The sequence below is a fragment of the Macrobrachium rosenbergii genome, chromosome 37, assembly GCF_040412425.1.
Source record: "Macrobrachium rosenbergii isolate ZJJX-2024 chromosome 37, ASM4041242v1, whole genome shotgun sequence".
In the NCBI taxonomy this organism is placed as follows: domain Eukaryota; kingdom Metazoa; phylum Arthropoda; class Malacostraca; order Decapoda; family Palaemonidae; genus Macrobrachium; species Macrobrachium rosenbergii.
Genome location: NC_089777.1, coordinates 26,747,969 through 26,766,176, shown reverse-complemented (window position 1 = coordinate 26,766,176; position 18,208 = coordinate 26,747,969). Strand labels below are relative to the sequence as shown.

The following is an 18,208-nucleotide window of genomic DNA, read 5'->3' as shown; positions in this document are numbered from 1 at the left end:
GTCAAAGTTCAAAGGTCATATTGCGCCTAGTGTTCTTAAGTATCCTGTGTATAATCCCATTAGTCCTGTAACTCATTTGACTGATCGATATTATGTTTATGTATCACAATGTAGAATAAAAGTGGTGATATAAGACTTCGTTATTGAATGAAATTCAACAAACAGATTACCAAGAAAAATAGGAGAATAAAACTATAATCAACGTACATAAACATACCTCCCGAAAATGTGGCAGAACAAACCACAAGATAAGTCTGGGAGAAGTGGATTAAGAATGTGAAATCGACCAAATATAAGCTCTTTAGTACGAAAAGAACGCGCATAGCTATTTACCATACTAATGCAACAAGTGTTCATAACATCGAAGTACAGTATTAAGAAGCTACTATCCATTTCAGGGACCGCGAGTCATCGTTTTCTCAAATATCTCTCAAACTAATTATTTGATCGAAATGGTACTGTGGCACAATGTACAAGACACCTCCCTCTAATTTTTGGTAATATAATGCATTGTCAAATGGCGTTAGTTAAGGCGTTTAAAGGCAAAGTCGCACGAGTCAGCAGGCCTAAACTACGCAATCGAACGTCCGCTATCCCCCACAGACATGAAAGGGGGGGGGGCGTGTGTGGAGATGAGGAGGTCAGGAAAGTGGCTTGAGGGAGGGGTGAGGAGGGGAAGGATAGGGAAGGATGAGGAGGAGAAGGGAGAGGAAGGGTGGGATGGGGACAAAGAACGTTCGAATGTAAAGTTTGGCGATGCTTGGCAACACCATGTAAGTCAAGAGTAAACGCCTTCACTAAAACCATTTGACAAAGCACTATATTACCAAAAATTAGCGGGTGTCTTGTAGGCTACACTGTGGCTGGAGGTGTCTTGTAGGCTACACTGTGGCGGGAGGTGTCTTGTAGGCTACACTGTGCCAAAGTACCATTTCGATCAAATAATTAGTTTGAAAGCTATTTGAGAAAAACGATGACTCGCGATCCCTGAAATGGATAGCAGTTGCTTACACTGATCTTTTTACCTTAACAGACTACTAGTAGGTACACTAAGGCCAATGAAGAGAGAGAGAGAGAGAGAGAGAGAGAGAGAGAGAGAGAATGCTTCGTGTCCAGCAAAACAATGAGCCAAGTTCCTTACATAACTACCCACTGCTCTCTGAGAGAAAGACGCGATCATAAAACCGTTAAAATGAACGCGTCCATTGGTTTCAGTTAATCACAATTTTAATAGCAAGAAAACAAAATTCTCTCTTATTTCAGCCACAATAACAAATACAGAATTATCACACTTCCTTTTCCGACACCCGTTGTTTTCCAATATACTAAAAAGTTGAAAAGTAATTGATATGACGCCTTAGAGTGGTGCATAAACACATTACTTTAATAGCACCATTATTGCATAATTGTATTGTTCATTATCAAAAGCGAAACCATGAACAAATACGTGTTTTTTTCTAGATCTCTAATAACCAGAATATTCTGAATTTCCTGAGACAGACTGCAAAATGCTTGCAAATATAACACCACTACGACGTTAAGTTCGTCACCCATACTGGGTATAGGATGCACACTTGGGGCAAGATAATATTATTTGAATGATTCACTTTCGTTAGCTGGTATCAAATCATGAACCACCTCGCCGGAAAAATAAATCCTGCAATAAAATTTCTTGATAAAACTTTCATCCATGACGACTAAAAAATGACAGAATATTCGCGTGACACCTTCTTCAGTCATATGCATATTTCGCTTTGCTCTCCTGTCCTCTTTTTAGTGTTGTATTCACGCTATTTAAAAGAAAGTTTTTTTAAAAGTTAGCAAAGTAGCAACAAATTAAAAAAAGAAACTCTTCAAAGAGTTAGCAAAGTAGCATAAAATTTCAAAGATGATTTTTTAAAAAGTTAGCATGGTAACATAACAAAACCGCACATAATTTCAAAGTTTTACGAAAAGTTACCAATGCAACGTCAAATTCTAAAGAAAACTTTAAAAAGTTAGCGAAGTTGTATCAACGAGACTTGCCTTTCAAAGTTTTATTCACTGCCATTAAATGATACGAATTCCAATGAAAACCAAACTGGATACGAATTATAATAGAGCAATCAAGTAAATCGAAATGTGTTGCGTTGGTTAAAGAATGGTAACACGAAATCCGTACCTATTACTCCATCATGACGGCTAATTAGAGGGATAATCTATGTCAGACACGATCAACATGTATCAGCGATGTCGAATGTATTTTGCGATCAATTATATTTAACAGTTTACGCATTACTTCGATCAAACAAATTTTCCTTTTCAATGGAATAACTTCAAAAAATCTACTTGTAGCCTTGTTATAGAGCTGAGAATCTCCCTAAACTTTATGGACACTTTATATACTCAAACAGGAGCCTATTTTTTTTTTAAATATGCTAAAATTAGTATTTTTTTTATTTTTACAAAATCTTGGTCAAACTTTACAGATGCTTCAAGTACACAAGAACAATTCAATCCTTATACTTCCTCAAAATCTCTCTCACCATAAATGAATAACTCTTTCAACAGCTATCTAATATTATATTGGCCAATTTTAATGTAATCTATTTTCTTTAAATGGCAGCGAACCTGCGGTTATAAAAATACGGTCTAAAACTAATGATTTCTTGTTTGAGGCTTTTCATACGAAAGCTTTGAAGTTTAAATTTACAAAAGCTTGACTAATCTGCGTGTACAAGACAATATGGAGCTGGTGGAAGGCCAGGAACTTTCCTGCATGTTTCCAAATGTTCGCATGACAATGTTCGTATATAAAAAAAAAAGGAGCAAAGAAAGAATTAAATGAATTAAAGAAATCAGTATAATTATCCAACATAAAATATATGTTATTATGAAATAAAAAAAAAAAGCCATGCCTCTGTAATATGTAATAAGTAATTGTACTTTCCCCAACTATCAAGGTCCACAGACTTGACCATTGTTAGTCTCCTTTAACTCGAACAGTCAACCAGAATAACGTTTCATGCACCCATAGTTATTTTTTGCTAATGAGTCGTTGATATATATCAAATACTACCAGTCATGCATACAATAATGAATATTATTGCTATAAAACAAACGTGGAATGCTTCAAAGGAGGCTAACGCTGAAAATTAATTCTGCTTTACAGAACAGAATCATAGGGTGATCATTGTTATGCAAGCTCAGCTCTGGTTGCAAGCACCAAAAATAAATCAACTGCAAGCGGTCAGTCGATACATCCCGTGCGATCACAGACTATCTTTTGCATCCATCTTCTATCCTGAGAGCAACATGTACAGAGGTAATATCAGAATTATACGTGCTGATCGCAATTTCCTTTCATACTAGTCGATACAGCTATTTCAAGAACATGTTTCATACGAAATTCTGTGTTGCTGAGGCAGTAGGAAGACAGAAAACGTGCTGTCCTTGTATTATACGATATTCTCAGCCTCACAATCTAAATTTTCAGGACGCCATTGCTCGTCGTCTTTGATGAATTGCCCAAACCGAACATGTATACTTGTCATACTCACAGTAAGTGTCGTGGAGAAAGGCAAAAATTGTTCCTCTGAACGATAATTATACATATCCGCAATAAATTGTTCTTTGAAAGGCAAAATTGTTCCTTGGAACGATAATTATACATATCCGCAATAAATTGTTCTTTGAAAGGCAAAATTGTTCCTTTGAACGATAATTATACATATCCGAAATAAATTGTTCTTTGAAAGGCAAAATTGTTCTTTTGACCGATAATTATACATATCCGCAATAAATTGTTCTTTGAAAAGCAAAATTGTTCCTTTAAACGATAATTATACATATCCGCAATAAATTGTTCTTTGATTTGTTAAAACGTTAACTATCCAACCACCATCCACATTTCCACATCAATTTTCCTTTCCAAAAGGCCCTAGCCTTTGTACGGAGGATATATAAGAGTGGGGAACAGGAAAAATCAGAAAGAAATACTGTAACAGAGATGTGCAAAACGTTTACGTTAGAGTGTTAGCATTGGCGTTGCTAAATAGATGATATCTTTGAATACAGAATATTGTCATCCTCCCGATACTGAAGTTCTACATTGGACGGGTTGGTATTGTTCTCGGCTAGCACTCTGCTGGTCCCGCGTTCGGTTCTCCGACCGGCCAATGAAGAATTAGAGAAATTTATTTCTGGTGATAGAAATTCATTTCTCGTTATATGTGGTTCGGATTCCAACAAGCTGTAGGTTCCGTTACTAGGTAACCAACTGGTTCTTAGCCACGTAAAATAAATCTAATCCTTCGGGCCAGCCCTCTCTAGGAGAGCTGTTAATCAGCTCAGTGGTCTGGTTAAACTAAGGTATACTTAACTTCTTCCCGATACGGTATGAAGGTAATTGCAAAGAAAAGGCGAAAACCCCTGAAGAAATAACTTCATACAAAACAGATAAATGAAAGGAAAATACTTCTTTAGAACAACTAGAGCTTTACCGGAGAAAAGTTAACTTGAACGCACAACAAAAGAACTTAATTCAAGGTCACTTGAAGTCTGACTGTTACGAATAAACCAGCCATATTTGCTACTCAGCAATGAAAAAAATCGGCACTTGCTGCTCTTCAGAAATCTCGACTTCTTAAAACAACTTACAAATCTGTGACGGCAAGTTTGATAAAGTACCTGTTAGAAAGCAGTTTTTAGCACTAATCTTGTTCAGGAGAATAACAATTAACAAATGCGCCGAAGTTTCTTAGGCGCAATCGAGTTTTCTGTACAGCCGCAACAGCGTATAATCAAGGCCAACGGAAATAGATGTCTTTCGGTGGTCTCGGTATAATGCTGTATGAGCCGCGGACCATGAAACTTTAACCACTGCCCGGTGTTGGCCTGGCCTATATCGTTGCCAGAAGCACGGTTATGGCTAACTTTAAACCTTAAATAAAATAAAATCTACTCAGGCTAAAGGGCTGCAATTTGGTATGTTTGATGACTGGAGGGTGGATGATCAACATATTAATTTGCAGCCCTCTAGTCTCAGTAGTTTTTAAGATCTGTGGGCGGACAGAAAAAGTGCAGACGGGCAGACAAAGCCGGCACAATAGTTTTCTTTTACAGAAAACTAAAAGCACAATCCTTCTATATTACGCCGTAACTCAAGAAAATTATTTAACAATAATATTCAGCTGGTGTGAGAGCACAAATCAAACCTACTGTCACTTACGTTTAATATTAATAAGTTTTCTATGTACAATGAAGCAGCTACTTCCGGTGTGCGGGGTCTTTTTTTTTCTAACATATACAGAAAAAAACTTCATGGATTGCGTTGGCTAAATAGCTAGGCCATTCATAACCTGAAAATACACTGATAGCTGAACAACTTCAAGCACTTTCATTCATCTCCCGACATACATTATGGTTCCACCTATCTGATGGATTCCTTTGATGTGTAAGCAGAAATACAATAAGTGAATTCTTGCAATACGTCGAGATAGCTGGGTATCGTTAAACGAAGGAGGAGAAGACGGACGTTTGAAGTTGAACTTCCCAAAACAAATAACGCTCTTGAAGACTGATATAATATTTTCAAGAAGTGATGCTTGCCCACGGACAAATACCAGGCGAATTCGGAAGTTTTGATGTAAGACCAAGAGCTTCAGGGAAAATATATTGGAAGTTTGTACAAGAAATACGTTGACGTAAACCAATGGCTAATAACAACGAAGATCCGTATTCGTTATACTTTTATATTTTACTCCGTCCTTCCCTTTTAAATAATCCCCAAAGTTCTGGTTATCTACTCCCTTTAATTATAAGGTCATTAATGTTTAAAGTCAGTCGACAATTTGATCCTGGACGTTAATTTGTAGACACCAAGTCTCTGAACACAGTTAGACGACAGTTTACCCAAGAACGGTAAACAAGACCTGAGCAAGAGTACAGAAAACATATGGAAGAAGAAGCACAATAAAATTGGTGAAAAATACTATACATTTATATATATATATAGTATATATATATATATATATATATATATATATATATATATATATATATATATATATATATATATATATATATATATATATATATATATATATATATATATATTAATATATATACTATAAAATGAAAACTTTTGCAAATGAACACTTTTTTTCAAGTCTTACACAATTTAAAAACAAGGGACCAAAATCTTTTAAGAAAGAGTATTTGGGGCAAACAACCAAAATAAAAAGAAAAAAAAAATGAATGGACACCATATATAACCAAAATATTCGTACATCTATTTGAAAAACTACGTAATGCCCTACAATAATTAAGCCAAGTTTTATGCGAGACGGTCGTAACAACAATAAACACCTGACCCTTAATAAATTACTGAGACATCGACAACCAGAAAACAAAAAAACTTGTTTTTATCACTGCCACTCAATTCTCGTCATTTTACACCAAACCCACGGCTGTCTTTCCAGTGCCATTCATCATTTTATTTTTGCAGGAAGCACACATCACCATCAATCATGGCCATCCTTTCAGAGACTGGAAAGGCTGCGGGAAAAACCTCCCGTCATTCGAGGAGTTCTGAAAACTGCATAAGTCAAATGGAGTGTCAGGAAGTTTCCTGGCGGAAATGCAACATTTCTTATTCCCTCCGAAGACTAAAAGAACTTTTACTCGTGATAATGCATTTGTCTTGCTCATTTACTCGTTACTGATGTGGGGAATGTTTCTTTGAAGCTGATTCATTCCCTACCTAGGCTATATATATAAATAATTTTTCTTTGAAGACTGTTAATTCTAGAGAATTTTTCTTCGAAGCTGGTTAATTCCCTACCTATACATAAACCATTCTTGTTTGAAGCTTGTCAATTCTAGAGAATTTTTCTTCGAAGCTGGTTAATTCCCTACCTATACATAAACCATTCTTGTTTAAAGCTTGTCAATTCTAGAGAATTTTTCTTCGAAGCTGGTTAATTCCCTACCTATATATAAACAAATTTTCTTTGAAGCTTGTTAATTCTAAAGATTTTTTTTTCGAAGCTTCTTAATGTCGTACCTATATATAAACAATTTTCCTTTGAAGTTTGTTAATCCTAAGGAATTTTTCTTCGAGGCTTCTTAATTCCCTACTTATATATGAAGAATTTTTCTTTGAAGCTGGTTAATTCCCTACCTATACATAAATCCTTTTTATTTGAAGCTTGTCAATTCTAGAGAATTTTTCTTCGAAGCTGGTTAATTCCCTACCTAGCCTATATATAAACAATTTTTCTTTGAAGCTTGTTAATCCTAAAGAATTTTTTTTCGAGGCTTCTTAATTCCTTACTTATATATAGAGCATTTTTCTTTGAAGCTGGTTAATTCCCTACCTATACATAAAGAATTTTTCCTTGAAGCTGGTTAATTCCCTACCTATATATAAAGAATTTTTCTTTGAAGCTGGTTAATTCTCTACCCGTATATAAAGAATTTTTCTTTGAAGCTGGCTAATTCCCTACCTATTTGTATGTGATATTTTTCTTTGAGGCTGGTTGATTTCCTACCTGTATATGAAGAACTTTTCTTCATACATAAATAAACAATATTTCTTTGAAGCTGGTTAATTCCCTACCTATATATAAAGAATTTTTCATTGAAGCTGGTTAATTTATTATCTTTTTTATTTGAAGCTGTTTAATTCATTATGCTTTGTTTTATCTGAAGCTGGTTAATTCTTTGTTTCTTTTTATTCTTAGATGCGGAATCTTCAAGTACCTGATTAACCCTTTGCGTTTCTTATCCGGACACAAATTCTAAGGAAAACTAAATGTAGATTTAAAAAGTATTGATTCTCAAAGTGAAGTTTTACAAAACTCACTATTTCAGCTAGAAAACTAAAAAAAAAAAATAAATAAATGAGAGAGAGAGAGAGAAATTTGGCCTCGAAAGTATTCCAGCAAAACACAATCATGCTATCAAAATCTCGTAATACCGATATAAAAACTGATATAAACCTCACTGATGAGTTATAAAAATATTTAATGCGTCTACCGCTAACGAACTACTAATTCTCCCCTATCGATTATTCAGTTATTGTAAATTAAGGTAACTTCTGTCGTGATGGATATAAAATATCCGATTTAAATCGTTATAAACAAAAACTGCAAAGTGACTGGGTTCATGCAATAGACACATTAAGCGAGTAACTTACATCCTAAATGATTGCAGAACAGAAAAGGGACCATTTTATTCTTGGTAATATTATCGTCTGAAGGTATAAAAAAACCTAACCATCTCGAGGTATTCACCTTCGTACTCCTGTCAAGTAAACTGTACAAACATGGGGTTTCTTTCGACTAATCCATACAATCGCCATAAAATTATAGTTTATTACGTACCGTGCTGGATGAATCATCGATTCCCTTATCGACATACATAACAACCTCAAGTATAGAGTAGTTTCCCACTGCGTCGAAGTCTACGAAAGTTATCGAATACGCGCAAATAAAAAAAAAATGCAAGGATATGGCGTGTTATTCTATTCCAGTAAATGGGAGAAATTTACCCATTGATTTTATACTCTGGTTTATAATTTAAAGCCCTGATGGTGGTTTTCTGGCTACTCGGGTCACCCTCCTACTGAAAAGATGGGTTATGTGATTATATAACCTTTATTGCACAAGAACGTAAGCTGGCTTCTAAATTGTTGTTATCAACTCTCCTTCAGTGTCTTCGTGCGTGTTTTCCTTAAAAAAATACAGGAAACTATTATTATTTTAATACTTTTCAGTCTATGGGAAGGTGAAGGTTGGGGAATAACAATTTCTGCTGCTCGTGCTTGGTTTCAAAGGTAAACCGTGAGGCTATGAAGAACTTTAAAATCCTTGACAGTCTACACGCCAGAAATATCATCTAACCTACCAGAGAGAGAGAGAGAGAGAGAGAGAGAGAGAGAGAGAGAGAGAGAGAGAGAGAGAGAGAATCGTCTGCTGATGAGCGATTAACACTATTACTAAGTTACAAAGGAAGAAAGCAAGCTGATTAATATATTCCAGCGCGAGAAAACAAGCTGAATGATAAGTTTCAAAGCACAAAAACAAGACAGCACTTTGAATAAGTAGCTTGTGTTCTTGCTTTGAAACTTATTAACTCAGCTTGTTTTCTTGCTTTGTAAATTATTAATCAGCTTGTTTTCTTGCTTTAAAATTTACTGATCAGCTTGTTTTCTTTCTTTGAAATTTATTAATCAGTTTGTTTTCTTGCTTTGAAACTTATTAATCAGCTTGTTTTCTTGCTCTGAAAATTATCAACTTGATTTCTTGTTTTGAAACTTATTAATCAGCTTGTTTTCTTGCTTTGAAACTTATTATTCAGCTTGTTTTCTTGCTTTGAAACTTATTAATCAGCTTGTTTTCTTGCTTTGAAACTTATCATTCAGCTTGTTTTCTTGCTTTGAAACTTATTAATCAGCTGGTTTTTTTTTTTTGAAACCTATTAATAAGCTTGTTTTCTTGCATTGAAACTTATCAGCTTGTTTTCTTGTTTTGAAACTTATTAATCAGCATGTTTTCTTGCTTTTAACTGATTAATCAGCTAGTTCCTTGCTTTGAAACTTATTATTCAGTTTGTTTTCTTGCTTTGAAACTTATTAATCAGCCTGTATTCTTACTTTAAAACTTATTAATCAGCTTGTTTTCTTGCTTTGAAACTTGTTAATCAGCTTGTTTTCTTGCTTTGATACTTATTATTCAGCTTGTTTTCTTGCTTTCAAACATTAATCTGTCTGTTTTCTTACTTTAAAACTTATAAATCAGCTTTACTTGCTTTGAAAATTGTTAATCCGCTTGTTTTCTTGCTTTGAAACCGCAATTCATGGCATATCATCAAAAATCGTACCAACGAGACTGTGACCCCGCCCCCTCCCAAAAAAAAGGCTCGGTAATGACACTGCTCCAACGAAAATGGTGGAGCTCTCCTCGAATAATATACAGCCAATGGGTTTCCGTACAATTCAGCCAGATACGGACAGGCTTGTGTAATATATCACCGGATTATTCATTGCCCTTTTACGTGAACGGTGGCCACGATCGAAGCCCAGCTCGCTGAATTGCAGGGGGGCGGGGGCCGGGTCATCTGGATCCAAATCTAAGTAACGGGCTGGCCATTTGCCGATAGGTGAAATTAAATTAATGTCGAGATATAAATTCATCGTTCGTAAAAGCTTGAATATAATCTTTCTCATTGATGGCTAAAAAGGCTGTAAGTTGAATTGCCTCACCATGAAGAAGCTTTACGAAAGAAAAAATAATTTCATTTACAATTTTTAACACCGGTAACAAAACCAAATCTGATTACAGCATCTCTGACCTTTCTACATTTTGCAGTGCAAACTATATTTCTAGAATCATGTCTGTAGGTATATAGTTACTTTAATGTACAAACCATATCTCAGTCTCTGTTGCTATATTCCTAAGATGGGAAATTATCAGACATTTTTCATTTGGAAAAATTAAAACAATTCAATTGCAAAGCATGCTCCCATAAAACCGATTGATTTAATGTTATTTGGCGTCACATTTTCACAGTCAATGGCCACGCTACAAAGATCAATTGGAGATGAAGTTGGAGATGACAGCAAACAAAAACTAACAGCAAAAAATGGCGTTGCATAACAAGAACGCTCGGTAAAAACGTGCCTCTGTCGCTATTCAACTAAAGAATCATTAGCCGTATTAAGTTGGTTATTTCCTCAAAATATTGTCAGATCTACATCAATGCCAACAAAAAGTTACACAACTCGGATGGGGTCACCAAATGTATGTTGTCAACCATACTCACCAAAATTCGTTACTTGGTCCTTAAGATACCCTGCTAACACACACACACACACACACACACAAACACAAACACATGAGAGAGGTATCAATAAGGATTAAAGGCACTGCAGGCGAGTGGCAAACTTTATGTACTTAAATAAAATGATTCCTATGCATTCCAACATATAGCTCAGGACGTTATACGTTGTCCTGTAATAACTACTTTACTCCGTAAGAAAGTCATTAATAACAGCATTACTCAGCAAATGATCAATATATTGGCAGAGGTAAAAAAAAAAAAACTATTCGTATTTTACCAGCCACTCAATATCCTTTCGTCTTTTACACCAAAATCATGGCTGTTTTCCCCCTTGTCATTCATCATTTTTTTTTTACCTTTTTGCTCAAGCACGCGTCATCATCAATCATAACCCTTCCTTCGGACAGTAAGAAAGGAAAAGGGAGGAAAAAGAAAAAGTTACACGCACTCGAGAAGTTGAGAAAACTCCCCAAGTCAACCGGGAAGTTAAGAAAACTCCTCGAGTCAAATGGAGTGTCGAGAACTTTTCTCGAGTCCAAATACAGTATTTCCTATACTTTCTTGAAACGATGGGGCTTACTTTTATTAACGTGTTTTGACCTTTATTTTTCTTCTCTCTTCTCTTCCACATAATCTCCCTAAGAAGCAATGGGGCGTGTTAACTTAACGGTAATTTGTCAAAGCCTGTTAGTATTCCCTTACGATTAAGTACAATTTTCTACAAGAAACTTACTACAACATGCCAGTAATATATATGCATGGTTAAAATGAACACGAAGTATTAGGAGTTCAATGAAACAGAGAGAGAGAGAGAGAGAGAGAGAGAGAGAGAGAGAGAGAGAGAGAGAGAGACGGCAGGTGCATATTAACGTCCTGAAAAAACATACATGCCTCTCATAAGCTTTTTTTATAACTAGGTACTTCCCTACATAACTAGGGGTTCATTTAAAGCTTTATTCTGGGCCTTGAGAATCGTGCAGTCTTTGAAGACATGAAAACTGCTGTTATCACGGCACTGCACTGCCAAGACTTACGAGATGCAGAAGCCTTTGATAAAAAACTACCAGCAGTTTTGTAAATTGTATCTGTTCACCATCAACGCCGAACATCAGAAAATGTTAAATGTATATATGAAATAATGTCAGTTATCCTGTTATTGGGACGAAAATGAAAGCTAAATTTTTGTCTGTTTTCAATAATGGTGAAAACTATATTCATAAAGACATTTCCTCGTAAAACATGATTCAATAAGCACGGATGTATCGACTAACATAAAAAACTTACAAACTATTTTAGTACTGTCGCAGGGTATACGTAACAGGGTTGATAGCCATTACAAACGCCAACAGTGTTCAGTAAAAAAAAAAAAACAATATATCGGCAAGCAAACTCAAACAAGCACTTTTAGTACAGTATTGTCAACCAATAACTTCCAATGTACCCGACCACATTGATATTCTGCAACAAGGCAAGTCATCGAACTCTTAAAGAAACACCCACGTGTGCTATCAATAATCCATTCTGTTTAATAAATAAATACATTTTAAAATTCTTCCGGGTGTTAAAAATGCTTGTATTCCAAATAGGCAGCAGAGTTCCACATCAACCCTATCAAATCGGAAATAATATTCCAACAAAATTTTTCACTTCATTATTACTTGTTTCGAAGTGATTGTTTACATTCGCTTTGAAACGTTTCTCCCCTCTATCCAAATATCAACGTTCTTACTAAGGATAATTAATACCTTGCGTATAGGTCTACGTCTAATAAATCCACAGACCTAATGAAAACGTGACGTGGGTGTCCTCTCTGTAAGTATGATATATGAAAAACATGCGAGCTTTCTTGAAGCTTTGGAAAACTAAGAGCCAGTGCAAGGGAGCAAAGAGAGAGAGAGAGAGAGAGAGAGAGAGAGAGAGAGAGAGAGAGAGAGAGAGAGAGAGAGAGAGAGAGCATAAACAAAATATATGAAGTTGAAAAACAGACCTAAACTCGCAAACCCTGGTCATCAAAATTCCTTATTACTATCTCTAAGGAAGTACCATTAAGAAAACTAACATTCTTAACTTCCAATTACATAGCAAATTTAACCCCAAAAAGTTAACTCATTATTTATTTGGACATTCGATTACGCAGAGCATGAACCAAATCAAACACTCAATTACGGCCCTTAAAAGCAACTGTCATAAAATGTCAAAAAACACTGCGATAAATAACAAGAACCCCGCGCAATCCAAGCGTTCCTCGAGGGAGTCAACCCTCTAATGATGACAACCTGAAACGATGTTACATAAATCTGACTTGCTTTTGTGTCTCGAGATGAAATAAATTCCTGACAATTCAAGGTGCTTCACCCCCGTAATTCTGTGTGGTAAATCTGGTAAACAGCGTAACTATCATGATTATGTAACATTACCGAGAAGCATTGATTTCCTTCTCCAAAATAAATCTTGGTACTAAGTGCTGTGTACTGCAGATTTCCGTGTGAATATAAGCCGTTGTATACATACATACACACACACATATATATATATATATATATATATATATATATATATATATATATATATATATATATATATATATATATATATATTATTCATGTTAGGCTTCAGTAAGAAGGAATGGTTTAGATTCCAGATTCTTTAATTTCCAAAGTACATGATTTCGAAGGCAAACACAATTAGTATGTATATATCTATACAGTTAAGCTGTGTGGCTCTCTCTCTCTCTCTCTCTCTCTCTCTCTCTCTCTCTCTCTCTCTCTCTATATATATATATATATATATATATATATATATATATATATATATATATATATATATATATATATATAATCACTTTCCATATTCCCCTTACGCTGTCATAACCCTAAAAAGCCTCATCAAATTAACCAAAAAGGTCAACATTATAAAATGTTTCGCTTGGCCATACCGTATGTTTTGTACATACATAGAATGTACTTTTTCTAGAGTCGAGAAAACTTTAACTAGCTTACTTAAAACGTAAAAAAAATCTGGATGGGTTATTTTTATCGGTAGTTACTATAGGGACTTGAAAACAATCCAAAACCAAAATATTCCGTAGCCAAACTCGTTCAAAGACCAACTAACCTGAAAGCGAATCTTTAACAGAAAGACAAATATCTAAATACCATTGAACAACAAGGTTGAGCAACCGCAAGTTAACGCTTGTTGAAGTACTGAAATAATCAAGGAAATGCTAGATGCAGAATGGAATAGAATAGAATATTAAATTTTGGCCAGAGACCAAGCGCTGGGACCTATGAGGCCATTCAGCGTTGAAAAGGAAATTGAGAGTAGAAAGGTCTGAAAGGCGTAACAGGAAGGAAACCTCGCAGTTACGCTATGAAACAATTGTTAGCAGAGGCTGGATAGCAATATGGAAGATAATATGAATGGAGGTACAAGGGGTTTCATCTAGGGGCCGAAGGCACGCTGCAAAGAACCGTAAGTAATGCCTACACTGTACCGCATGAGGTTCACTGAAGGCGGTACCCGTTGCGGAAACGTTAACGATGGAGGATTACAGATACCCGAGTCCACTCTGACGAGACAACTGAGACCACACCAGCCATAGCCGATAGCCAAGTCAAGAGCATATCACCCAGCTAGGCTATGTTGATGCATACAAATCTAGAAAATTTTTTATGATAACTAGATTCATACCCGACAATTTTAAACATCACACAATAAACATGTAATAGTGAGGACTGAAACAAATTTCATAAATAAACACACGAATGTTTCAGATACTAACCTGATATTAAACGACAACCACCTCTCTCTCTCTCTCTCTCTCTCTCTCTCTCTCTCTCTCTCAAAAATATATATATATATATTTTATATATATATATATATGTATATATATATATATATATATATATATATATATATATATATATATACAGAGAGAGAGAGAGAGAGAGAGAGAGAGAGAGAGAGAGAGAGAGAGAGAGAGAGAGAGAGAGAGAGAGAGAGAGTTTGTGTTGAAACCACTGATTGGTGCTACTATGGTATGATGTCTACCTAACAACCCAATTAAGGCCTATGGCAGTTACTTCCTCAAACTATATACAAAACTATTTCATCGCCCAGGGGCTAGTAATTAAACATGGCGAAACATTGGCTCACCTACACTGTTTCGCCGTGTTTAGTACTAGCTCCTGAGGCGTCAAATGTAGAAAATGGATAGTAGATATCATACTACAGTAGCACCTACTGATTTCTGGTTTGTACTCATAATTTGATGAACAGACGTCTGTTTTACAAAAGTTAACTCACTAAATACAACCAAACAAAAATAAGACATCAAAACATGTTTAGTCTTAGGATGGGTACGTGTTATAAATTGGACACATTTTTACTTCCCACGAGCGCCCTGTTTAGTTCCAGCCCCATGGGAATGAATGTTGAAACAAAAACATGACGGTAGTCATCCCGGTAACAATAAATCTGCGATAGAGTTTAGTATGTTATTCATATTCAGCACTCTGAAGTGAGTTAACAGCACATAAAAAAACTACAATATCGAGTTGTGGAATTAAAAGTCTAGTTGCGCAATACGCACATCCAACTTCGTATTACTTTGCCAAATATTGGTTGGGCAAAAGTAGGATATATATATTTACGCCACGATTTGCGAGAAAATATATAACCACCACCTTTCTAATAAGCCAAATCACCGTCGGTTTCGAACTACTCGACCGGAGAAACAACCGATATTCAGCAAAACTTCAACAGGTGTCGGGAAAGTGTTTTTTGGATCTGTTACTTGCACGATCGCCCTAATACCAAACTCCCCCCATCATTTTCTTAAAGATTAACTAGCCGTAGTTAATAAACCCATCGTGAAGGTCTTTTATATCAGCTACAAAGGCGGCATACTTGAAACTCCTTCTCTTAGCCAAGCCTGCAACCTAGGAATATAAGATTTAAGCCCAAGGTCAAGCGCTGGGACCTTGGAGGTCATTCAGCGCTGAAAGGAAAAGTGAGAGTCCAGGTGGTCTGAAAGGTATATCAGGAGGAAAACCTTGCTGTTGCACTACGGAAAAAAATTGTTACGAGAGGGTGGAAAGTAATATGGAGGCACAGTAAAAGGAATGAAAGAGGTTGCAGCTAGGGGCCGAAGGGACGCTGCAAAGAACCTAAGTAATGCCTACATTGCACCGCGTGAGGTGCACTGATGGAGTTAGCCCCGCTACCGGGGCCTGCAGCCTACGCTCAAAAGTTTTTGAAAGGGAATTTGTCTGGTCAAATCATTAGTACTAAAATAAGAACGACTATTCCAGTGGAATATTAATCTACAAAATCACGAAGCCTAACGTGAGGATGTGGGCCTAATTTGGTATTTCTACAAAAAAAAAAAAACTTCCGCGGGGAGCCGTATTTAGTACCAGCCCCTCGAGGATGAACGTAAAAACATTAAGACGGTTAATTTGTCAAATTATCTCGGTAAGTTTCTAAAACGATCTCACCTGAACTGCACTGTAAACAATCTTTTTTATATTGTTCAGTCAAAACATTTTATTTATAAACGATATTTCCCTGCGGAGCTATTCTGTAGAATGACCTCTGTATTCTACCAAAGCACGCAGGATACTCTGCATTATAATCATCTCTGATTACTGACATTCTGAAGGATTACAGAACTCTGAAAAGGAAAATGTAAATTACCGATTGCTAACGTACAGAACCATCTATGGTCTAGAAATTGTGTATTAATCTAAGGCCTATTTGTCCCAAAGAAGTTAAAAAGAGGAATTTCCTGGTGAAAACTTTTATCAACCTCCGCATATCGTATAATAATCAAATGGTGAATTAAGCTTCCCAAATAAATCACGATACATTAACAGACGTTATTCGAGATCGACCTAGGCCTAAGCATTTCACCTAGGCCTAAGCTTTTGAACCAGACCTAAGCTTTTCAAACTTCGTATCGGTTACCTTTTAAGCATTAAACAATACAGCATATAAAACTGTGACGAGCCATGGTAAATGATGAACCAATAATCATTGCATCTTTGATGTGACAAAAACAAAAATCATCAAAACAATGGTTTTGCCCGGAGGCTACTTACTGGTCAGGGTACCACCAACTGTTTGCTTCATTTATGCCATTTCTGGTTAATAAATCCTCCGTTACACGAGGCGAATTTAAAAACAATAACAAAGTCTCATACTATTGACGATCACTTTTAAATTCACAAATAAAATAAACTTAAGAAACCGATGATATCCTGAGATGTCATACAACGACTCAAGTACTACTGAAGGTATCCGTCATTTCCCGGGCAAAACTAGAGCACTTTCAGAGCAGCCAACACTACCGAAAAGAGCTCATGTCAATTTTCCATAAAACCTAGCTCGTATGGGATATTTCTGCAATTAAAAAAAGTTACACTTGGAAAAACTAACTGCGTTTTCTACAAATGACAAAATTATTTTTTATACTATAATAGATAAAGTACATATATTTTTATTATGTTGGTAGCTTGTTTAATCTAGATAGGGGTGACTCGATGTTGTTTTTCACATCGTTATCAAGAAACCTTTGATTGTGCAGTATTATCACATTACAACATTGGCACATTATGACTTTTTATGCATTATAACGTTGGTTAAAAGCTTGGACGATAAATAAAGGAAGAAAAACCGTGCCATTTGTGGACTGCAATACAAGTCTGAAATTGTGCTTCACAAACTCTTGCACTCCCTGCCACAAATGTTGCCATTTTCTTCGCGTTTTTTGTCCCATCATGACCAAAGGAACCCCATATACGTTCTACCATCGTAAACGACCAAGGTAATTGCGAATATATCACCGTATATTTGATACCATCGTCTTACGCAGGGTAGCCATGTGTATTGGTAAACTGTTGGTACACTTCGATAACTTCGCAATTCTTGTAGTGAGAACAGACCTCTGTGTACGCAATGATTTCAACATCGAGTGATATTTTGTAGGAAGCTCACTGAATTATTAGAAGAACACCCATGCCTTTCGAGAGTACGGTTTAAAGACTATGGTAACAAGGAAAAGGAATATAGGAAACATCAAAGAAACCAGGAGCAGCCGTTGAGAATATTTATACTTCAATGTTTAGAGATATTTTAAGGAACCAAGAACTGACAAGTCCACCTTGCTCCATTACTGGCATGGATGAGGTTAGTGAAACATTATCCTAACTCTTAATTATTTATTCATTTACAATGTTTTGAAGTTACGGTTTGATTTTAAAGAACCTTAACAGTCCATAATTACATTAAGTGTAATAGGCCTAAGCATTATATGTGCAGTACTAAGAGAATACTAGACCTACAGCTACAGCTTGAGGAAAAGTTACATTATATATATATATAT

General features: G+C 35.8%; 1 long non-coding RNA gene across 1 annotated transcript in view; it reads right to left on the bottom strand.

Annotated features, from left to right (window-relative positions):
* Window positions 1–17,136, bottom strand: part of LOC136825429 (uncharacterized) — a 549,285-nt gene extending 532,149 nt beyond the window's left edge. Inside the window, exon 1 of the long non-coding RNA XR_010849339.1 lies at window positions 16,926–17,136. This is a non-coding gene — a long non-coding RNA (uncharacterized lncRNA). The remainder of the gene's footprint in view (window positions 1–16,925) is intronic.
* Window positions 17,137–18,208: the final 1,072 nt, after the last annotated feature.